We start from the raw sequence: 19,956 nt of genomic DNA, 5'->3' as shown, positions 1-19,956 counted from the left end.
CTGGGATCTATTTCTGTTCAAATGAAAATAAAGAGATATTAATTAACAGGAACTCTGGTCACATTTTTGGTAATTGCATTAGAAAAAATTTCTCCCAAGTGATTGTTCAATGTGGGGGACTGTATGAATTCTGGGAGTTATTTGTGATGACGTGATTTAGTACATTCTTCCCAGATTCTAACCATATCAAAATCTGTTTGGTAAAAATGTACAGGATGGCTTGTCCTCACCTCGGCCTTAGCACTGCCATCCCTCCTGAGGCTGAGGGGCATTTCCCTGCCCTGTTTGGCTCTGGGTTAGAATTGGCCCAAGAGAAAGACTCATGAGATCTGGAAGATGGAAGGCAATAGGGGCCGCACTCGTCACTTGGTGAGTTGTTAGGGCAGAGGAGGCAGGTTCTTAGACCTTTCCACAAAGTCCCACTTCATGAACACAGTAGCTTTTGCAGCCCTTTCCAGGGACCCCTGCCTTGTGGGTGCGGTGGGCCCCAGCATTCTACCCTCACCTCCAGGTGCCTGGGCTGAGACTCCACTGTGGTCTTCTCTGACCTTTGGTGGCTGCTTTCCTGACTTCCATTCCTCCTCCAGCTCTTGTAGCAGTCATGAAGTCTGATTCTGTCTTAGATGCTTTGTGCTCAGAATGGCTACTGTTTTCCCCATCAAACCCTAATCGGATCCTCTTGCCTTCCTCTTTCTAAGCACACATACATGCATACACACACACACACACATACACATATAAACACACATTCTCAACAACTTTGTTAGTTTGGCTTCATGAATATCTCACATACATAGCATTTCAAAACATTAATACAAATGAGGTGTGTTTAGTATACTATTTATATATTTAGCAATAGTCTGTTTTCCTTTCCTAGATCTTGGATATGCTTTTACGAAATAGCCATTACCTTCATTATTTTTAAGAGTTCCATAGTATTCTGTTATATGGCTATAATGCAGTTTATTTTATAGCCATTCCTATACTGATGAGCATGTAGGTTGCTTCCAGGATTTTGCCACTATTAATAGTACTGCGGTGAACATCCTGGTAAAGTTATCTCTATGTGCACAGGGCACACATTTCTGATAGGATAGATTCTGGAGGTGCAAGTGGCTCCTGCTGAACACATTCACATTTGATATTTGATTTGATATATATTGCCGAACACCCTCTAAAAGCTGTGGCAATTTTCATCCCATTAATGTATTGTGGTTATTAATGCCTTATTTCCTGTGTAAAAAGCCAAGATAAGGGGATACAGCATTGCTTCTCATGACTCCTATAATCTTTTCAAATTCATATTTTGTATCATTTTGTCTCTTCACCCTTCAGGGCAGGTGTGTAACGAAGTGCCAAAGAGGTTGTGACAAAAAAGTTTCAGAGGAATATATTTGGAATGGAAATCCACATCTCTCAATTCTCAATCTTTAGTACTAAATCTATCTTTTAAATTCAGCACTTTGGCTCTCAGCCTAGGATTCTTTCAAGAAGGGATTTAAAGATAATTATTAGAAGCTTAGCATTAAGCTGAACTGCATCTAGCTACTATTTTTGAGAATTATAATGGTCCAGTATCAACTGTTTTTGTATGATTCATCCTAGGACCAAAGCCCAGGAAACACTGCAACCTCAGTTTACCATTTATTGATGGACTTACTGTATGTTTCCATATACAGCATTATGTACAAGACACTATGTAGGATTCAAAGATAATATCAGGGATAATGTAAGGATAATATTAAGCTTAAGGAATTCACAATAATGAGAATTAAGGATGCTTCCTTGGGTCTTTGTGGTTTGAGATCTGAGTTCCTCTTCCTCCCAGAATCACACCACTTTGAGGCAGACATTCAACCAGTCATTTTTTTCATCCCATCTAGTAGGATGCCTTGAACATGATAGGTCACATGAATAACTGTTAAAAAAAAAAAAGGGCTTTTCGGCTTCTATTCTGACAGGAGACAGACAATACAGAAGTAAACAAAATACCATATACTTGTCAGGAAGAGCCCCTCCTCATCATGAGTGTGATTTACACCATAAGTGCCAAAAGTGGACAATAGACATGTGGATCAGAGCAAGGCAATTTATTACCCATAGCACAGCAAGTGGCAGAAGCATGGACAGACTTGCTTGCGGTAGTTCCTGTTACCCCAGGTCCTGGGAGGTGAGGCCATGCTGATTGCTGCACCGAGGTGGGCTGCAGTGGGCCTGAGCCAGGCAGGGCCAGAGGTGTAGCACCTCCTCATGAAGCCTGCAACAAACAAGCCAGTCCCCCTTCTCTGAGGGAGCTAGCACTTACATAGGAGTCAGACTGGGGTCACCTTGACCTACTTAGTTGAATGCCGCTGAAAAAATCAGATAAGTCCAAGGCAGATGATTAGAAATGATATAAACTGAACCACAAAAAGGAAAAAAAAAAAGGAGAATCCAAGAACTGTGGGATGGCCTCAGTAGGTCTAATGTACATGTTACTGGATCCCAAAAGGAGGTTACAGAGAGAAAGGGCAGAAGAAATATTTGAAGTAGCAACTGTTGCCAAATTTTCCAAAGTTAATGGCAGATACCAAACCACATGACCAAAGAGCTCTGAGAATGCCAAGCAAGATAAATACAAAACAAGACAGAAAACAACCAGCTGCAAAATCAAGAAAAAACCTATACACCTAAACATATCATTTAAATTTCTCTCTCTCAAAAATGAGTGGGAAATATCAGAGAGGGAATTAGAACATGAGAAACTCCTAACTCTGGAAAACGAACAAGGGGTGGTAGAAAGGGAGGTGGGCAGGGGGTGGGGGTGACTGGGTGACGGGTACTGAGGGGGGCACTTGATGGGATGAGCACTGGGTGTTATGCTATATGTTGGCAAATTGAACTCTAATAAAAATAAATAAATAAATAAAAATAAAAAATTAAATTTCTCTCTCTCTCTCTCTCTCTCTCTCACACACACACACACACACACACACACACACATACACACACACACACACAGAGGCAGGGAAGACTCTGAAGGCAGGCAGAGGAAAAAAAGACCACATTATATATAGGGAACAAATGTAACAATTACAGTAGACACCTTGTCAGAAATTAGGTGTGCCAGAGACATCTTTAACAAGATGAAAGAAAAAAAGCTATTGACCTGCAATTTTACATATATTGAAAATGTGTTTTTTTATTTTTATTTATTTATTCATAATAGAGAGAGAGAGAGGCAGAAACACAGGCAGAGGGAGAAGCAGGCTCCATGCAGGGACCCCAACGTGGGACTCGATCCCGGGACTCTAGGATCTTGCCCTGGGCCAAAGGCAAGTGCCAAACCGCTGAGCCGCCCAGGGATCCCCCTGAAAATGTGTTTTAAAAATGAAGAATAAAGATTTTTTCAGACCAACAAAAACTGAGAATGTGTGGTCCACACTACATGTCTCTAGTGTACATCTACACTACAAGACATGCTCAGGAGAGTTCTCAGGCAAGAAGAAATATGATATCAGATCGAAACATGGATTTACACAAAGAAATAAAGACCATGGGAAATGAAATACATAAAGGAAAAATAATGTTTTCCTTCTTTCTAATTGCTCTAAAAGAAAATGAGCAATATTGAGAAAAAAATAGTAGCAACAGATGATGTGTTTGCAGAATATAGAAAAACAAAACAGGTGACCACAGTAGCACAGAGGATGGGAGGGGAGGGGTTGGGAGTACATGGTTGTAAGGTCTTTATGTTACGTGTGAAATGCTATAATATTATTTGAAGGTAGACTCTGATTAATTAAAGATGTACCTTGTGAACACCAGGGCAGCCACAACATTTTTAAAAAACAGGTATGTTCTTTCATCTTGGCCACCTACTTGGAAGACCCGGATGCTTCTGATCTGTGGGAGCCACAGTCACAGATGTGGGAGGCTGGGGAATGCCAGAGGCAGAGCAACACCACTGGACCAATTTCGGCAAATATCACCCAAGGAAGGCTGGTGTGAGGCGTTACCACTTAAAGAGGAACCCAAGCTTCTGCCCGACTGTCATCTTGATAAACTGCCGACGGTGGTCAGTGAGCAGACATGGGTAAACACTGCCCAGAGCAAGAATCTAGTGCTCCCGTCATTGATGTGGTCCATCCGGGTCTGCTACAAAGTCCTGGGGAAGGGAAGGCTCCGCTGGGCAGCCTGTCACGGTGCAGGCCAAATTCTCTAGCAAAAGAACAGAAGAGAACATGAGAGGTGTATGTGTTGGGGGGCTGTATACTGGTGGCTTGAAACCACATGGGAAGAGGTTCATTAAAAGCCAGCAGATGCTTTAAAAATATATATATAAATAATGACTCAATAGTGAAAATAAAATGAATAATTAAAAAGTTTGATTAACCTCAGAGATAGCCAGAAGGAGGGAGAAAGAAACAAAGAACAAATGAGACAAATAGCAAACAAATAGAAACATGATAGATTTTAATTCAAACCTGTCAGTAATCATATTGAATGTAAATGGTCAAAACACATCAATGACAAGGCTGTGAATATTAGATTTGATGAAAAAACATGACTGAAGTTTACGCTGCCTATAAGAGACCCACTTGAAATAGAAAGGTGTGATAGGTTGAAAGCAGAAGGTTGAAAATATATGTGGTGCAAACATTAAAAAAGTTGGAACAGTTATGATAATATCACAGCAGACTTTGAAACAAGACATGTTAGAGGGATAAGGAGGGACATGACTTGATGAAGGGGTCAAGTCTCCAAAAATATATAGGACTCTTACAGGTGTAGGCACTGAACAAGAGAGCTTCAAAATACACAGAGCAGAAAGTGATAGGACAGAAAGGAAAAGTAGGCAAATCCACCGTTATGGTTGGGGATCAAAACACTCCTCTCTCGGTGACTGAGAACTGGTAGGAAAATAATCAGTAGAACTAAAGAAGACATAAACACTATAAATTAACTCAATCTAGTTGACACTTATGGAACATTTTTATTTATAGAACCTAATAGTAAAATACATACTTTTTTGAGGTACACAGAATGTTGACCAAGATTGGCCACATTCTGGGCCTTAACACAAACCTTCATATATTTAAAAGAAAATTACTAAACATTTAGAAATTAAATAACACACTTATATATGATTCGAGAGTCAAAGAAGAAGTCTCAAAGGAAATTTTAAATGTTTTGAAGTGAATGGCAATATATCATTTTTGTGTTGCAGCTAGCAAGGCACAGTGCTAGTGGTACATTTACAGCTGGAAAGGCTAACATTTGGAAAGAAAAAAGGTCTCACAAATTGATGTCAAAGTTTCCACATCAAGAAAGCAGAAAAGGGAAAGCACATTAAACTCCAAACCAAGCAGAAGTAAGAAACTGGTAAAGATAGAGACTAAAAATTAGATTTGAAGCAGAAAAACAACGGAGAGGACAGCAGAAGCCGAAAGCTTGGAAAGGATGAATAACATCTATGCAGAGGGGATGCCTGGGTGGCTCAGTTGGTTGAGTGTCTGCCTTTGGCTCAGGGAGTGATCCTGGGTCCTGGGATCAAGTCCTGAATCGGGTTCCCTGAAGGAGCCTGCTTCTCCCTCTGCCTGGGTCTGTGCCTCTCTTTGTGTCTCTGATGAATAAATAAATAAAATCTTTTAAAAAAATCCGTGCAGAAGTGCAGACAAAATAGAAAGTTCCAATGTGGGCAACAAAATAGGGCACATCTCTTTGGGTATTAAAAGGTGATAACATTATATGAACAAATCCACAATGCCCATAAATCCAACAGTGCCGCAACATGGATAGTGATTGTAGAGTTGACATAAAAGTACGCTAAAATCTGGTCTTCGAGTGTATCCTTTCGGCCCATTTAGCACATTTACAGCAACTTTCTCTTGCCAGTTAAAGATGAAGACAATTGAAGGTTTGTGGTACTTTTTAGGAGGAGAGCTTTGATTAGAATCCTGAACCTCCCTCCTTGCAGTGTGTATGCCCGATAACAATATTAATCCACATACACCATCTCCCAATGCACTTATTTATGATTGTCCAAATTGAAGACTTGAAAGTGCAATTATGGCACCCCTGAGAACGCCTTTTGTGGACACCAGACTACAGAGAGCACAAGTGGCCAAGGGCCAGGTTGACGTCCCCCAGTGTATCCTTTGAGGCCATACCTCCCTCTGGTGACTCAGAGACCAGATCTAGTGCCTTGAGGATGCTGAAGCAGATCTGGTCCTGAGAGCCATGGGGCTCCTTTGTCGGGTGACGTTGGCTCACAGACGCCCCAACAGTTTTCTGCAGATGTCCTGATTGGTAGTATAGGACACTTCCACCCCATCTTTGCTCCCGCACTCCTTGAGGTGAGGGCAGATTTGTGTTGTGGTCTGATGGCTCTCTCAGTCTTTCCTACCCCCTTCCTATTTCTTTTTCACATAGGGACTTTCCCTCCCAAATCCTTGCCCATTCAATCCTGTCTTGATCCCTGCTTTTCAGAATATCCTAACTAATGCCATGTTACATTTTGGAATAGAGTGGTCTGAGCTTGATGGTGATTTCCAAGGTGCACATGGGGAAGATTTTCAGAAAAGGGTTTCTTGGGGGATCCCTGCGTGGCTCAGAGGCTTGCCGCCTGCCTTTGGCCCAGGGCGTGATCCTGGAGTCCCTGGATCGAGTCCCGCATCGGGCTCCCTGCATGGAGCCTGGTTCTCCCTCTGTCTGTGTCTCTGCCTTTTATGTGTGTCTCTCATGAATAAATAAATAAAATCTTAAAAAAAAAAAAAAAAGAAAGAAAGGGGTTTCTTTAAGCGGTCATCATCCCGGTTACAAACCTGATTCAGGGAAATGGTCAGGCAGAGACAGAGGTGTGAATGGAGGTTCTCCTTGCCCTGGATGTCAAGTTCAGGTCACGTCACTGTAGAATTACACGGTCAGAGACATGGGGGTGCTTGCAGCTGATAAATGGCATGTGAAGGGGATGAGTTTCAAACAAATTTGGGAAGGCAGGAGACAAGTTTGAAAAACACCTTTTCTGGGGCCCAGTGGCAGCAGAGGCGGTGTCTGAGAACCTCTGTCCACCTACAGGATGGTTGCGCCAGTCATTCTGTCCTTTGCACACATGCATTCTCTGCCCCAGCCTGTGCACTGGGATGGTGCTTCTGCGCGCTACTCTCCCCGGCCTCCCTGACTTCAGGTGGGTGCACAGGATCACAGGGTGTTTATTTCTCCTGCTCCCTCTGGCCTCACCATGGTGCTGTTCTTGATAGCTCATGAGCCCTCCTGCAGGGAGCTCTCTCCACCTTGCAGTAAGGTGCACATGCATACGGTTGTTCAAATTGTCCCTTTCAGGCTCAGGAGGGGTGGCAGCTTCTTACTCCTCCTACACCGGGTGGGGGTGGGGGTTCCACCCTCTCCCCTCCTATTTCCCACCACCCAGATCCCACCTCTACAAATCTCTCCCTTCAGTTAACTCCCTTGGATGTCCTAACCATTTCCCGCTGGCCTGGACCAGTGGAATTACTAAGGTTGATAGGATGAGAATTGCAAAATACTGTGGCGGGGCAGTGTGTGCGTAGGGGGGTGCGCGCGGGGGAGGCGGGGTGGTGCGGGGAGGATACTGCCTGGCCGGGATTTGCCTTGCTATTTCCTTTTTTTTTTTTTTAAGATTTTATTTATTTATTCATGAGAGACGCACAGAGATTGGCAGAGACACAGGCAGAGGGAGAAGCAGGCTCCCTGTGGGGAGCCCTGTGTGGGACTTGATCCCAGGACCCTGGGATCATGCCCTGAGCCAAAGGCAGATGATCAACCACTGAGCAACCCAGGTGCCCCTGCTTTGCTATTTCTTTATGCAATCACATTTCACAGACTATTTCATACAATCTGTGAGATGGCACCAGGGATTTCAGGGCAAACCTGCAGCTGCCAGGGGCCTGCCCTAGGTCACAAAGCTAGAGGGCGTTGGAAACCCTCACTTACTCCAGACCCAGGCTGTCTTCGGCATATCACGCCATTTTAGGTCGAGTAAAATTAGAATAACACCTAGATTGCAAGGTCTATGATTAGAAATAAAGGACTTAATTCCCAATTTGTCTCCAGTAATGGCATATAACTGATATTTCATCTACTTGGGGCTTGCTTTTAGGGCTTTGGCTTCAACTTCTGGCTTCCTATAGTTTTTGTTTTATTCTGTGTAAACAATGTTTCCTGTAGTCCCATTATTTCTTGCTGTATATACTCTTACTAATGCAGCATCAAAATATATTTTTTTAAAGATTTATTTATTTATTTGAGAAAGAGAGAGAGTGCACACATGCAAAATCAGGCAGAGGGGCAGCGGGAGAGGAAGGAGGGCAAAGAATCCTAAACAGGCTCCACGCTGAGCTCCGAGCCCTATGCTCTGATCCCATGACCTGAGACCATGACCTGAGCCAAAATCAAGAGTCAGACACCAAACTGACTGGCCACCCAGGGGCCCCAACAGTGCCAAAATATTTGTACCAGCAATGTCCTGTGCCAGGTAACTTCTTAAAAAAAAAATACCACCTTTGTTGTTTTCCTGTAAAGGATAGATTTATTTGCAGGTAGTAACTCAGTTCATGGGAACTGCACTGTTTCCAGAGATGAACATTTCAAAGGAAAGGCAATGGTAAGTAAATTAATGAATACCTGTAACAGTCAGGTTAGTGATCCTCACACTGCTTGTAAACTAAATAAATCCAGTCACTTTAAAAAAAGCCCTTTGATGATCGATTACTTTTTTTTCTTCAAATGCCAACAACCAAAAATATTAAAATGCAAAGAAATCTAAGTTTACCCTTTACTGGAAATCTATAATTTAGTCATTCACAGGTAATTATTAGTAGTGGTAACATGATTATAATGTGTTTCAATTTGCTTGGTCAATCAGTAAGCCATCCTGTCATCCCAATGAATTTTTAAGGGCAAAGCATTTCATCTTGAAATTGATTGCTAGGGCAACATTTCAGGCAATACTTAATGACACCTGTAATTAGAGAGAAGGGAAAAAATTCTTAATCTTTAGAGCCTTAGGTAGTGAAGCAAACACTTTCGTTTGAAAGGCCTTTTTCAGTTCTTGGAAAGGTCGGTCAAAGCGTCTGCTTCTTTGAGTGGGACTGCCACTTTCTGCTAAGAGACGTACGAGTGCTTTGGACACGGTGGCATCTTGAGTTTCTTTTTTATATTCTGGTTCATTCCCCATGGAACAATAGCATTTTTGGTAACAGTTGACAACCGCCAACTCTTGGGGAAAGTTTAGTTTTTAAAACCCTCCAGAGTGGTTGATAAAGGACAGTGTTTTTCAACCAGGGATGATTTCGCCCTTAGGGGACATTTGACAATGTCTAGAGACATTTTTGACAAGCACGACTCAGGAAGGGTGTTAGTGGCGTGTGTGAGATGCAGCGAAATATTCTATAGAGCATGGATGGCTCCCACAACAAGGAATTTTCTGGAGAACCACGAGGGTGCTCTACTTTCCCTGAGGACCAAATGGGCCTCTCCAACCAACGCTGTGGCCGCCTCTGGAGGAAATGTCAGGAGCCGGACTCTCACTAAGCAAGGCTGTCACTGGCCTCCTGGCTTCTCTGCTCAAGCAGGCCACATTGGGAAGGCCTCACTGATCTGTATTCCTGGCTCAGGAAAACTCAATGGTCTAACAGGTCAGGAGGCTGCATGCTTTAGACATTTATTCTTTTAACTTGTTCCAAAAGGTCAAAATATATGTATTTTAAGCTGACGAGAGTCAAAGAAATATTTCCATTGGGTTTCTAAAAATTTTCCTTTCCTTCTTTTCTTGCTTCCCTACCCAACCCCCAAAAGTGCTCATTGAACGGCAGTGTCTGCCATTGTCCATTGTGTCATGGATACAAAGAAAGACTGAATGGTGGGAAATTTTTTTTTTTCCCAGAGAGGGAAATCCTCATCCTAATATAACCCTCCACAGGCATAACAGCCATTTAAAAATGTTTTTGAGAAGTGAGTATGTTGAAGGCATATAAAAACCTTGCATTTTTTTTATTTGCAAAGGCTTCTTTTGTTTGGGAGGAGGAAGTGGGGAAGGGCAGGCTCCAGCCCTCCTGGGGGACAGCCAATCTGGCAGTGGAGCTGAGCTGGGTCTCTCCATTGACTTGCAACCCTTCGTCTACACTGCTTCCTCTGGTGCCTTCAGGACACCGCATCAGAGCTATGAAAATCGATAAGAAAACATTTGCAGAGCACTTTGGGGTCCTGGGAGGACAGGTCCTAGAGGTGGAAGCCATATCATTATTCACATTAGACCCAGCGCAGTCCTAAAACAGAGGAGCCCGCTAAGCAGAGTGCTCCTGGTGACTTCATCTTTTCCTGAGCTAATAGCTATTAGTAGCTCATAGAGCTCTATGTGGACAGCTTGTCGCATAGCTCATATTATCAGCCTCACAGTTTTGTCTGAGTCCCTCTTTTTCAAGCTTTAGCAGAAAAGACAGGGAAACAAATTTTATTTTTTATTTATTTATTTATTTATTTATTTTTTATTTATGATAGTCACAGAGAGAGGGAGAGAGAGAAGCAGAGACACAGGCAGAGGGAGAAGCAGGCTCCATGCACTGGGAGCCCGACGTGGGATTCGATCCCGGGTCTCCAGGATCGCTCCCTGGGCCAAAGGCAGGCGCTAAACCGCTGCGCCACCCAGGGATCCCGGGAAACAAATTTTAAAAAGGCAAAGCCCAAGCCCTCAAGAAAGGCCTAGTACATTTTCAATTTGATATATACTTCACTCAATTTTCAGGGTTCATTTCATTGGGAATATCGTAATACAGATGCCGCTGTAAAATGTTTGGAAGCACAAAGATACATATGAATTTGGAATAATAGAATTTTGTCACATCTCCTTTAACATCTCATTTTAGCCACCCCTTAGCATATCTGTTATTAAGAATTTATTAAACACCCTCTGTTCCGTGGAAGAGAACAGAATAGACTCTAAGATGCAAAACACACGTTAAACCTAATAAAGACAAGAAAAGTACATGTAGATTGGAGATAAGAGAAAATAGAGAAATACTTGCCATATGGAAAAATTGTATAGCAAGTGATATCTTTGTTTGGAAAGCACCAAGTGTGCTGGAGGGATTTTCCACCGAAGACAAGGATTTTAACACGGACAGAAAGACTGTGCAGTTTGCCTCCAAAGACTGGGGGCTCGAGTCAAAAAGAGGAACCGCACAACAGCCGAGCACATGCCTGGTAGCCTCTGGCAGGCAGGAGGCAGGTCACAGGCCTGGAGCCCAGCTGGGTGGTCAGGCTCAGGCAGACGACGCTCTACCCGGGCTCATGCTGGGGCCATGGGTCCTGGTGCCTGGGGAGGACTGCTCACCGGACCAAGGCTTTGCCCAAGCTACGTGAGCCAAGAAAGTCTGAGGAAAGCATCGTCTTCCTCGAGAAACCATGGGTACTTATCACACGGTCAGGAGAGGGGCATGGGCAAATCGGCCAACCCATCAGCACAGAATATTGTGATCTTATGCAGAGTCAGGGTGAAGTTTCCCTCAAAATTAGAAGGTTAGGTACTTAGAGGAGTAAGTCATCATTTGACAGGACTTTTTCCTTTCTTTTTCTATTTTTCTTTGCTTCCTTCCTTCCTTGCTTCTTTCCTTCCTTCCTTCCTTCCTTCCTTCCTTCCTTCCTTCCTTCCTTCCACCTATTGTCAGGTCCACTGATCTTCTAGTCGCTGAATTAAGCCTTGAAGCAATTCTTACTTTTACATACAAAACGACTTGAAAGTTAGCGCATGTTGATCTCCAAGGTCCTGGGCAGCTCCTGCGGGGCCCCAGGCTCAGGCCTCCAGGTCAGGAAGGCTGGCCTTGAATTCTGAATATGCTGCCAGATCACTGTGTGTTCCTGGACAAATTCCTTAACATTCCCAAGCCTTATTAATTTCTCACCTTCCTTACAATATTGTTAGCATTAGAGGACGTGGATTTTAACAAGACTAAGATGGGGCCTGGACCATATAGGAACCTAGAAGGTGCTAGCTCTCATTACATTGGAGCAGACCAGTCACCTGTTGGCTCGAAAGAATCGAACACTCTCTTAAGTGTCTGACCCATCCGAGACTCCAAGAATGACTTGAGGCCAAAGAAGAGAGTTATGAGTGTGCACCACAGAATATTTTTGAGAAACTTGACCGCCAAGCTCATGGGCACTCCAATGCTAGCTTAACTGAATCTGAACGCTTATTTAGAGGAGGGGAACAGGGGATCCCTGGGTGGCTCAGTGGTTTAGCGCCTGCCTTTGGCCCAGGGCCCGATCCTGGAGACTTGGGATCAAGTCCCGCTTCGGACTCCCTGCATGGAGACTGCTTTCCCTCTGCCTGTGTCTCTGCCTCTCTCTCTCTCTATGTCTATCGTGAATAAATTAATAAAATCTTAAAAAAAAAATTAGAGGAGGGGAACAGAATGTCAGGGTTGTAAGCACCCCCAGGTGGTGTTATAAGCACCATTAAGGCTACAGATCATGAACAACAGATTTTCCAATTCATTTTATGTGCAAAAAGAAGCACCAAGAGGGGATCCCTGGGTGGCTCAGCGGTTTAGCGTCTGCCTTTGGCCCGGGGCGCAATCCTGGAGTCTGGAGATCGAGTCCCACGTCGGGCTCCCAGCATGGAGCCTGCTTCTCCCTCCTCCTGTGTCTCTGCCTCTCTCTCTATGTCTATCATAAATAAATAAATAAATAAATAAATAAATAAATAAATAAATAAATCTTAAAAAAAAAAAAAAAAGAAGAAGCACCAAGAACAGAGGCCTAATTCTTCCTCATAGTACTTCATATTTACAATCTCATTTCCTCTCCCAGTGCTCAGTTGATTCAGACATCATCCCGTACTTTACCGAGGTTAAAGGGAAATTCTCTGGGATACAGGGCAGTGGTGAGATTGGTCCCTACTTGTAAGCACTCATTAGGTCATTAATAATTTAGGCAGATAAAGAGCTTTGTAAGTATCAGCAAGTGCCTCACTTTATCTGATTGCTTTTCCCACCCAGGAGAATTGTTATTATTGTCTCAGTCTAGACTGTTCCCTAGCACAACCCAGAATGGCTGCTATTACTTCCATGTGGTCAACCCCATAACTCTCTTTTCAATTTCATACAGAAGAGGGAAGTAGGTGTGTGCCGGTCGGCAACATACCCACGCTACTAATTTATCACCTTGTGCCCACTTAATTCCATTTCGGTCTGGGCGTGTTTGAAAGCTATTGCAGAGATGACTTCTGGGCTGACGTGGTAGCAGAAGAAAGTAGGATGGGCTCTCCCTCCTTTGATCCCTGCACCTGATGGAACTTTAAAAAAATAAAGAACTTTAAAAAATAAAGAAAAAATAAAAGAAATAAAGAAAACAAAACCTATCAACTGGAAATAAGTAGCTACAGTCAAACCAAGGAAGAAAAAACAAAATAAAACACAACCTAATGTCAGAAGAGCTAGAGAAAGACAGTAAAGGAATTAAAGAATCTGTTGTAAAAAGCAGAGGGGATCCCCGGGTGGCTTGGCGATTCAGGGCCTGCCTCCAGCCTGGGCATGATCCTGGGGACCGGGGATCGAGTCCCGCGTTGGGCTCCCTGCATGGAGCCTGCTTCTCTTTCTGCCTGTGTCTCTGCCTCTCTCTCTCTCTTTCTCTCTCTCTGTTTCTCTCATGAATAAATAAATAAAATCTTAAAAAAAAAAAAAGAAGCAGAACAAGATAGTCTTAACCCACATACACTTTGTGGAGGCCGAGAAAATTAAGGCCATTCCACCTCAAGTTTAGTATTAGCACAAGTACAGCCATCTCAGGCCCCTGTGAATAAGAACTGAACTTTACAGGAAAAACTGCAGAATGCCCTTGGCAGGGAATCCCATATCAGATCTTAAGAAACTCCCCCGCCTTTCCCCCATATTGGAATGGAAAAAAATTCCTCCACCCCTTCTGAAAATCTCCTAGACCAGCCCATAAAAAACCCAGCTGTAACCCACTTCGGGATCCAAGCCCCTGCACTGCTGTGTGGAGTATACTTGGACCCAAGCTCGAGCTTGTAAGTAAAACCCCACGTGCGTTTGCATCGGTGTCGGCTCCTTGGTGGTTTCTTGGATACATAATCTTGGGCACAACAACTTCACCATGCTCCTCTGCTTCTCAGCACACCTGATCTTATCTCTGCTGTCTCGATTTCCCTCCCTCATGCCAGACTATTCTAATGGGCATCTTATCATTTAGTTTCCAAACACTTCAGAATGTCTAACACATGAGGACTCATTTGTTTTTGGTGTAACCCCAGTGCCATTATCAGATGGAAAAACAATGAATTCCTGTCTTCTAATGTCCAGTCACAGTCCAAATTTCCCCGATTGTCCCATAAGTGTCATGGTACAATTAGATTTCCTGAACCAAGATCCAAAGAAAATCCATATGTTGCATTTAGTTGATATATTTTTAATTTTTTTCCTTGTCACTTATTTGTTAAGGAAAGTGGATAGACCATGTCATTTTTGGTATATATGATTGGACAATGATAGATACAAAGTGGACACTTTCATGACTTCAAATAATTTTCTGAACTCTTGTGTATTTAATGACTTTTTTGTCGTATTGCTTATTGCCAATCCCTCAATCCCTGACGCTTCTCTTGGTTTGGTGTAGTCTTTGATCTGGTGTTGGAACATGCTGGGTTCTATCCTGCTGTGCCTGCTCCTCCCCTGTCTCCCTATCTCATGTGACCTCATCTTATAAGTCTCTGCTCAAGGAGAGAAACCACAGAGAAGCTTTCCTGGGCTTCCTTGACTAGATACACATTCCCCCTAGTGTGTACCCCCCATGCACATACTCTCATTCTATATTGTTTATCAGATCATCACTCTACTTTTATTTATTTGTAGAAGTCATTTTTTTTTTTAGAAAGAGGGAGGGGCAGAGGGAGAGGACAGGAGAGAGTCTTAAGCAGTCTCATAACTCTGAGATCATGACCTGAGTGGAAATCGAGTCAGATGCTTAACCAACTGAGCCACCCAGGGGCCCCTTTGTATAAGTCATTTAATGTTTGTTTCCCCTACTACTATACTTCTGCTGTGGGAGAATGGGGACAATGTCTTTTTTCTGTCACTGTATTCTTGGTAATTAGCACCAGGCATGACACACAGTAGATGCTCAAGGAATATTTGTAGAATGAGGAAAGAAATTGCTTATGACCTTTAAGAAGTTATCTGTTCAATCCTGTACATATAAGACAGGAGCTAAGCCATTTACCACCACCTTTGTGGGTTTCTCCACATTTAGGTTTTTGCATTAGTGTTACTTGTACAATATTTTTGTAGGATTACATTTTGAACCATAATTACTGCTGCTTTGTAATTTTGGATCTTTCTAAGTGGGTTCAGCACTCACCACATGTCCTTCTTCTGTCCATTCTATTTCTTTTCTTCTCTCAGTTGCTGGTTTTAGTACCTGAGGTGTTTCTTCAGGGATGGCTCACGGGTGCTATGCTCCATGACACATTTAAAAATAACTGAATACTATCTTCATAGTTGAATGACAGCATGGTCTGGAGAAATGACTAGGTAAGACATGTCAGACAATCGGAAAGAATAGCAGGATTTCATGTTTTGCTTTGTATTACAAAAAAATGCAGTGTATTTCAGTCATGTTCCAATATACTTTATAATTCAAAGTTTCTAATTTCACAATTCTTCACATGAAAATGAGGATGGACAGTCCCTACAATGAATTCCATAAGCCATTGAGTTAAACATTTTTTATATGCATTCCCTAGCAATCATTTTTTGGTCGATATATAGGTAAATCAAGAAAATAGTAAGGAGAGGATCTTTATCCAATGATTCATGAACTGGGTAGCATCCCATCCAGCAAATAAAAAAGGAACTCTGGGGAACTGTACAAAATGGAAGACTTTTACAGACAGAAGGGAGCAGGAATGAGAAGTCACACTGGGGAAAAATACAGGTTGGTTAAAGCACGGTTACTTTCCTTTAGGAGATAGCAGGAGTTTATCAGACAGATGACCTAGTTAGTGCTGGTCAGGTGATTCTATTCTTGGTTGATGAGTTTAAGATTCCACTTCTGGGAAAGCTGAAACTGTAATTAAGTCTCAGTTTGGTGACAGGGGCTTAGCACAAGTGATTCCATTTGGTACCAGTTGTCTTGTTTTTAACATGAGAAACATGATTTACTCTATAAACTTTGAGTTTGACTTAAATCCCTCTAGTTGACAGAACCAGTTCTAAAATGCTTTACACCTTGGGGGGCCTGGATGGCTCAGTTGGGTAAGCATCTGCCTTTGGCTCAGGTCATGACCCCTGGTCCTGGAATCAAGACCCACCTCCAGCTCCCTGATCATCAAGGAGTCTGCTTCTTCCTCTCCCTCTGCCCCTCCCCTTCTTATACTTCCTCTCTCTCTTTCAAATAAATTTTTAAAAATCTTTAAAATCTCTCTATTTAATAAATTTAAAAAATCTTTACACTTTGAATTTAGTAAAACCTCCCCCAAAAAGGAGGGAGGGAGAAGCAAACTCCCAACAGACCTCTGGAAAAGCTCAGCACTGGTTACACTGTGTTTCTCAGCTCTGTGAAGTGTCTGAGTTCTGTTCTGAGGCAGAGAAGCTGCCAGACATCCATGTGATCTTTTTCAGGTTGCCGGAGGTCAGTTGCTGGCTGTTATCTTTCATGTTATTTGTCATTTGCTGATTTTCTTGAAAGAGCTCAACTTGGGTGCTTTTGTTTCAGTTTTTCTCAGCGCTCCCGCCCCACAACTGTGGGGAAGCTATTCTTCTATCTTCTATCACCTTGTTGGGAGTGAGATAGAAGTCAGACCTTAAGGGGGAAATGGGAGAAAATTAAATCTTGCACAATGTGTGACTTTTTTCCAGAGTTCCCCACAGGGTAGCAGCTAAATGTTTAATCTTGCTTTCTCTTTGAGGTATTTTAAAGCCAATTATCTGGGGGTGGTGGTGGAGTGGATTGTTACTCTGCTCTTATTTTGAGAAGGGGGAGCAAAATATTTACCTTTTTTCTTGTATTCATACAAATGACATAAGCCTGGTGATGTGGTGACTGCTGCTTAGGATACTATGCACAGGCTTTGGAGATGAAATAAACAGGTTAGGGTATTCCTGTTGTCAGATCCAAAACAAGAGATATCAAATAGTGATCCTGAATTTAGAATGTCCCAAGACACTTTTGCCTACAGCATATGAATATATGTATCAGAAGTCTTTACAGAGTCTTCTGTACTGGGAAAGAAAGGATCTGGGGATGGCCTGAGATCTCCTCAAGGCCCTCTATTTCTAGCAATACCTTTATCTTTTCATCTTGTGTCCTCCAAGTGCCACTGATGGCCAGCATGGAGCTAGTCACTGGGCTATAGATGAGAGGAAGCTCATGAGTTTACCATGGCAGCAATCTCTTTCTTGTCTTTAAGAGGTCAGGGATGAAATCAGAACTTTGTGTCTCTTTTAGAACCAAGACTAAGACTCTCATTCATGGCACTGTATCTTGAAGCCACATTCATTTAAAAGGTTTGACTTTGGCAAACCAATAGATCAATTACTGGAATGATATAAAATGTCCTGAAGTAGCCCCAAATGTTTAAGGAAATTAATATATGATAATTTCAAAGCAGTTGGTAAGAGACAGATTATTTACTAAATGGTTGGGACAACTGAAAAAAAGTTATAACTTGCCACCAAAGCCATTACAAATGACTTAGAAATTTAAATGTAAAAAATGACTATTAGCATGGGAGATTTTTTATTTTTATTTTTTATTTTTTAAAGATTTATTTATTTATTCATGAGAGACACACAGAGGCAGAAACATAGGCAGAGGGAGAGAAGCAGGCTCCTCGCAGGGAGCCTGATATGGGACTCGATCCTAGGACCCCGGGATCACACCCTGAGCCAAAAGCAGATGCTCAACCACTGAGCCACCCAGGTGTCCTGTATGGGAGATTTTTTAGAACAAATATTAACAGATAGAAGGATGCTTTCTGTGGCAGCACATATATTAAATTGGAAAGATACAGAAAAGATTAGCATGGTCCCTGTACTAGGATAACACACAAATTTGTGAAGCATTCCATATTAAAGAGAGAGAGAGAGAAAGAGAGAGAGAGAAGTGGAAGTTCCTTCTAAATAATATTTAAAATTGAGAGCTATAAAAAGAAAACATTAATACACACGACTTTGTTAAAAACATTTCTACACAGCAGAAAGCCTAAACAGAAAAATTAGAGAAAGAAATACTTACAATGCTTAAAAGAAGGACCTCATAGTTCAGTGTAAAGCATTAGCTTACTAGTAAGAAAAAGATCTTAGAAAATATACAAAGGACCTGAATAAGCAATATATATATATATATATATATATATATATATATATATATATATATATATATATAAATACAAGTGGTTCTACCACATAAAAGGATGATTGATCTCATTGAAAATGAAAGAAATAGAAGTTAAAATCATGGACACCATTTTTCATCTACCAGATATATCAGATGGTCTTGCAAGATCAGTAAATTAGATAATACACAGGCTGGAAAAAGGCAGTCCTGAATGCTGATGGTGGGAGTATAAGCCTCACCATCTTCCAAGGAATTAGGCATTATCTCTCCGAAGTACACATACATTTAAACTTGATAATTCAACTCTTAGGAGTTGATTCTACTGAGAATCAGGCACACAGATGCATATGAAACAAATATTTATTGTGCCACTTTTTTGTAGTGGCCTAACACTAGACAAAATCTAAATACTTATTTAAATGGATAATCATTAATACAGCTATTATAAATCAGGTAGATCTATGTAGACCAACATGAAATAATCCTCTAGATATGCTATTTAGTTTTGAAAGATGCACAGAATGGTGTACTCTTATTTGTGGCATTTCAAATAAGTGAGCAAATGATGAACCAGTCTAAAAATGAAATAGGGCAGGTGGCTATCACAACACATACAAAATATAATTTATACATGAAATAGGAAGGGACTAAACATATAATAGTAATACTGTATAATATTATTGTGTACCTATAAGCATTTTAGGAAAGCATAAACAATAGTATTTTTTATATTTTTATAAACCCGACTTAAGGGAGACCTTCCTAAGCAACTACAACACCTAGTGGTTCTTAAGTGAAATAATTTGATAGATTTCACTACATGAAGATTTAAAAACTTCTGACTATCAAGAGATAGCATAAACAAAGCTTTAAGAAAGGGAATTAATATCAGAAAATATTTTAATGCATAATAGAGACGCATGCATATATCTACATATGTAAAGAGCTCCTATAAATCATTAAGGAAAAAAAAAGATAAAGGACCAAACAGAAAAGGGTTTGCAAAACCGAAGTGCAAAACCTATAGGTTCTTGACAGGTCATTGGAAGAGATCAGTGACCTGTTCCAAGAGAAGAGGGACATGAGGTGCAGGACAGCACCTACTCCACTAGAAAAAAGAGCTTTTCTTCTGTTCCAGCCACTTATTGCCATTGAGGGCCCAATGCTGGAGAGCCTTCAAATATCCAGGAGAAGCTAGAAATATGGATTTAAAATATGTTAAATATCCCAATTTCTAAATGTTGGCAACTAATTACAAGAACTACAAAATGCTGTGTAGAATGAGCAAAATATGCATTTTCAAACTTTGTTTTAGAACATGAACAAAGGGGGATCCCTGGGTGGCTCAGCGGTTCAGTGCCTGCTTTTGGTCCAGGGCATGATCCTGGAGTCCCAGGATCCAGTCCCGCGTCGGGCTCCCAGCCTGGAGCCTGCTTTTCCCTCTGCCTGTCTCTGCCTCTCTCTCTCTCTCTCTATGTCTATCATGAATAAATGAATAAAATCTTAAAAAAGAAAATGAACAAAGGCTGAATATGGGCCATTCGTAGGAGCACAAATGGCCAAAAGAAACTTTAAAATATGACCAAC

At 41.8% G+C, this 19,956-nt stretch overlaps 1 non-coding gene across 1 annotated transcript; it reads left to right on the top strand.

Moving 5' to 3' along the window:
- The first annotated feature begins 18,001 nt into the window (after positions 1–18,001).
- LOC121492239 lies at positions 18,002–18,106 on the top strand. The gene has a single exon (XR_005988149.1). It is a non-coding gene; the product is annotated as a U6 spliceosomal RNA (small nuclear RNA).
- Positions 18,107–19,956: the final 1,850 nt, after the last annotated feature.

Source organism: Vulpes lagopus, chromosome 5, assembly GCF_018345385.1.
Source record: "Vulpes lagopus strain Blue_001 chromosome 5, ASM1834538v1, whole genome shotgun sequence".
NCBI classification, from domain to species: Eukaryota; Metazoa; Chordata; class Mammalia; order Carnivora; family Canidae; genus Vulpes; species Vulpes lagopus.
The sequence above is the reverse complement of the archived record's forward strand: the minus strand, read 5'-3'. Positions and strand labels throughout refer to the sequence as shown.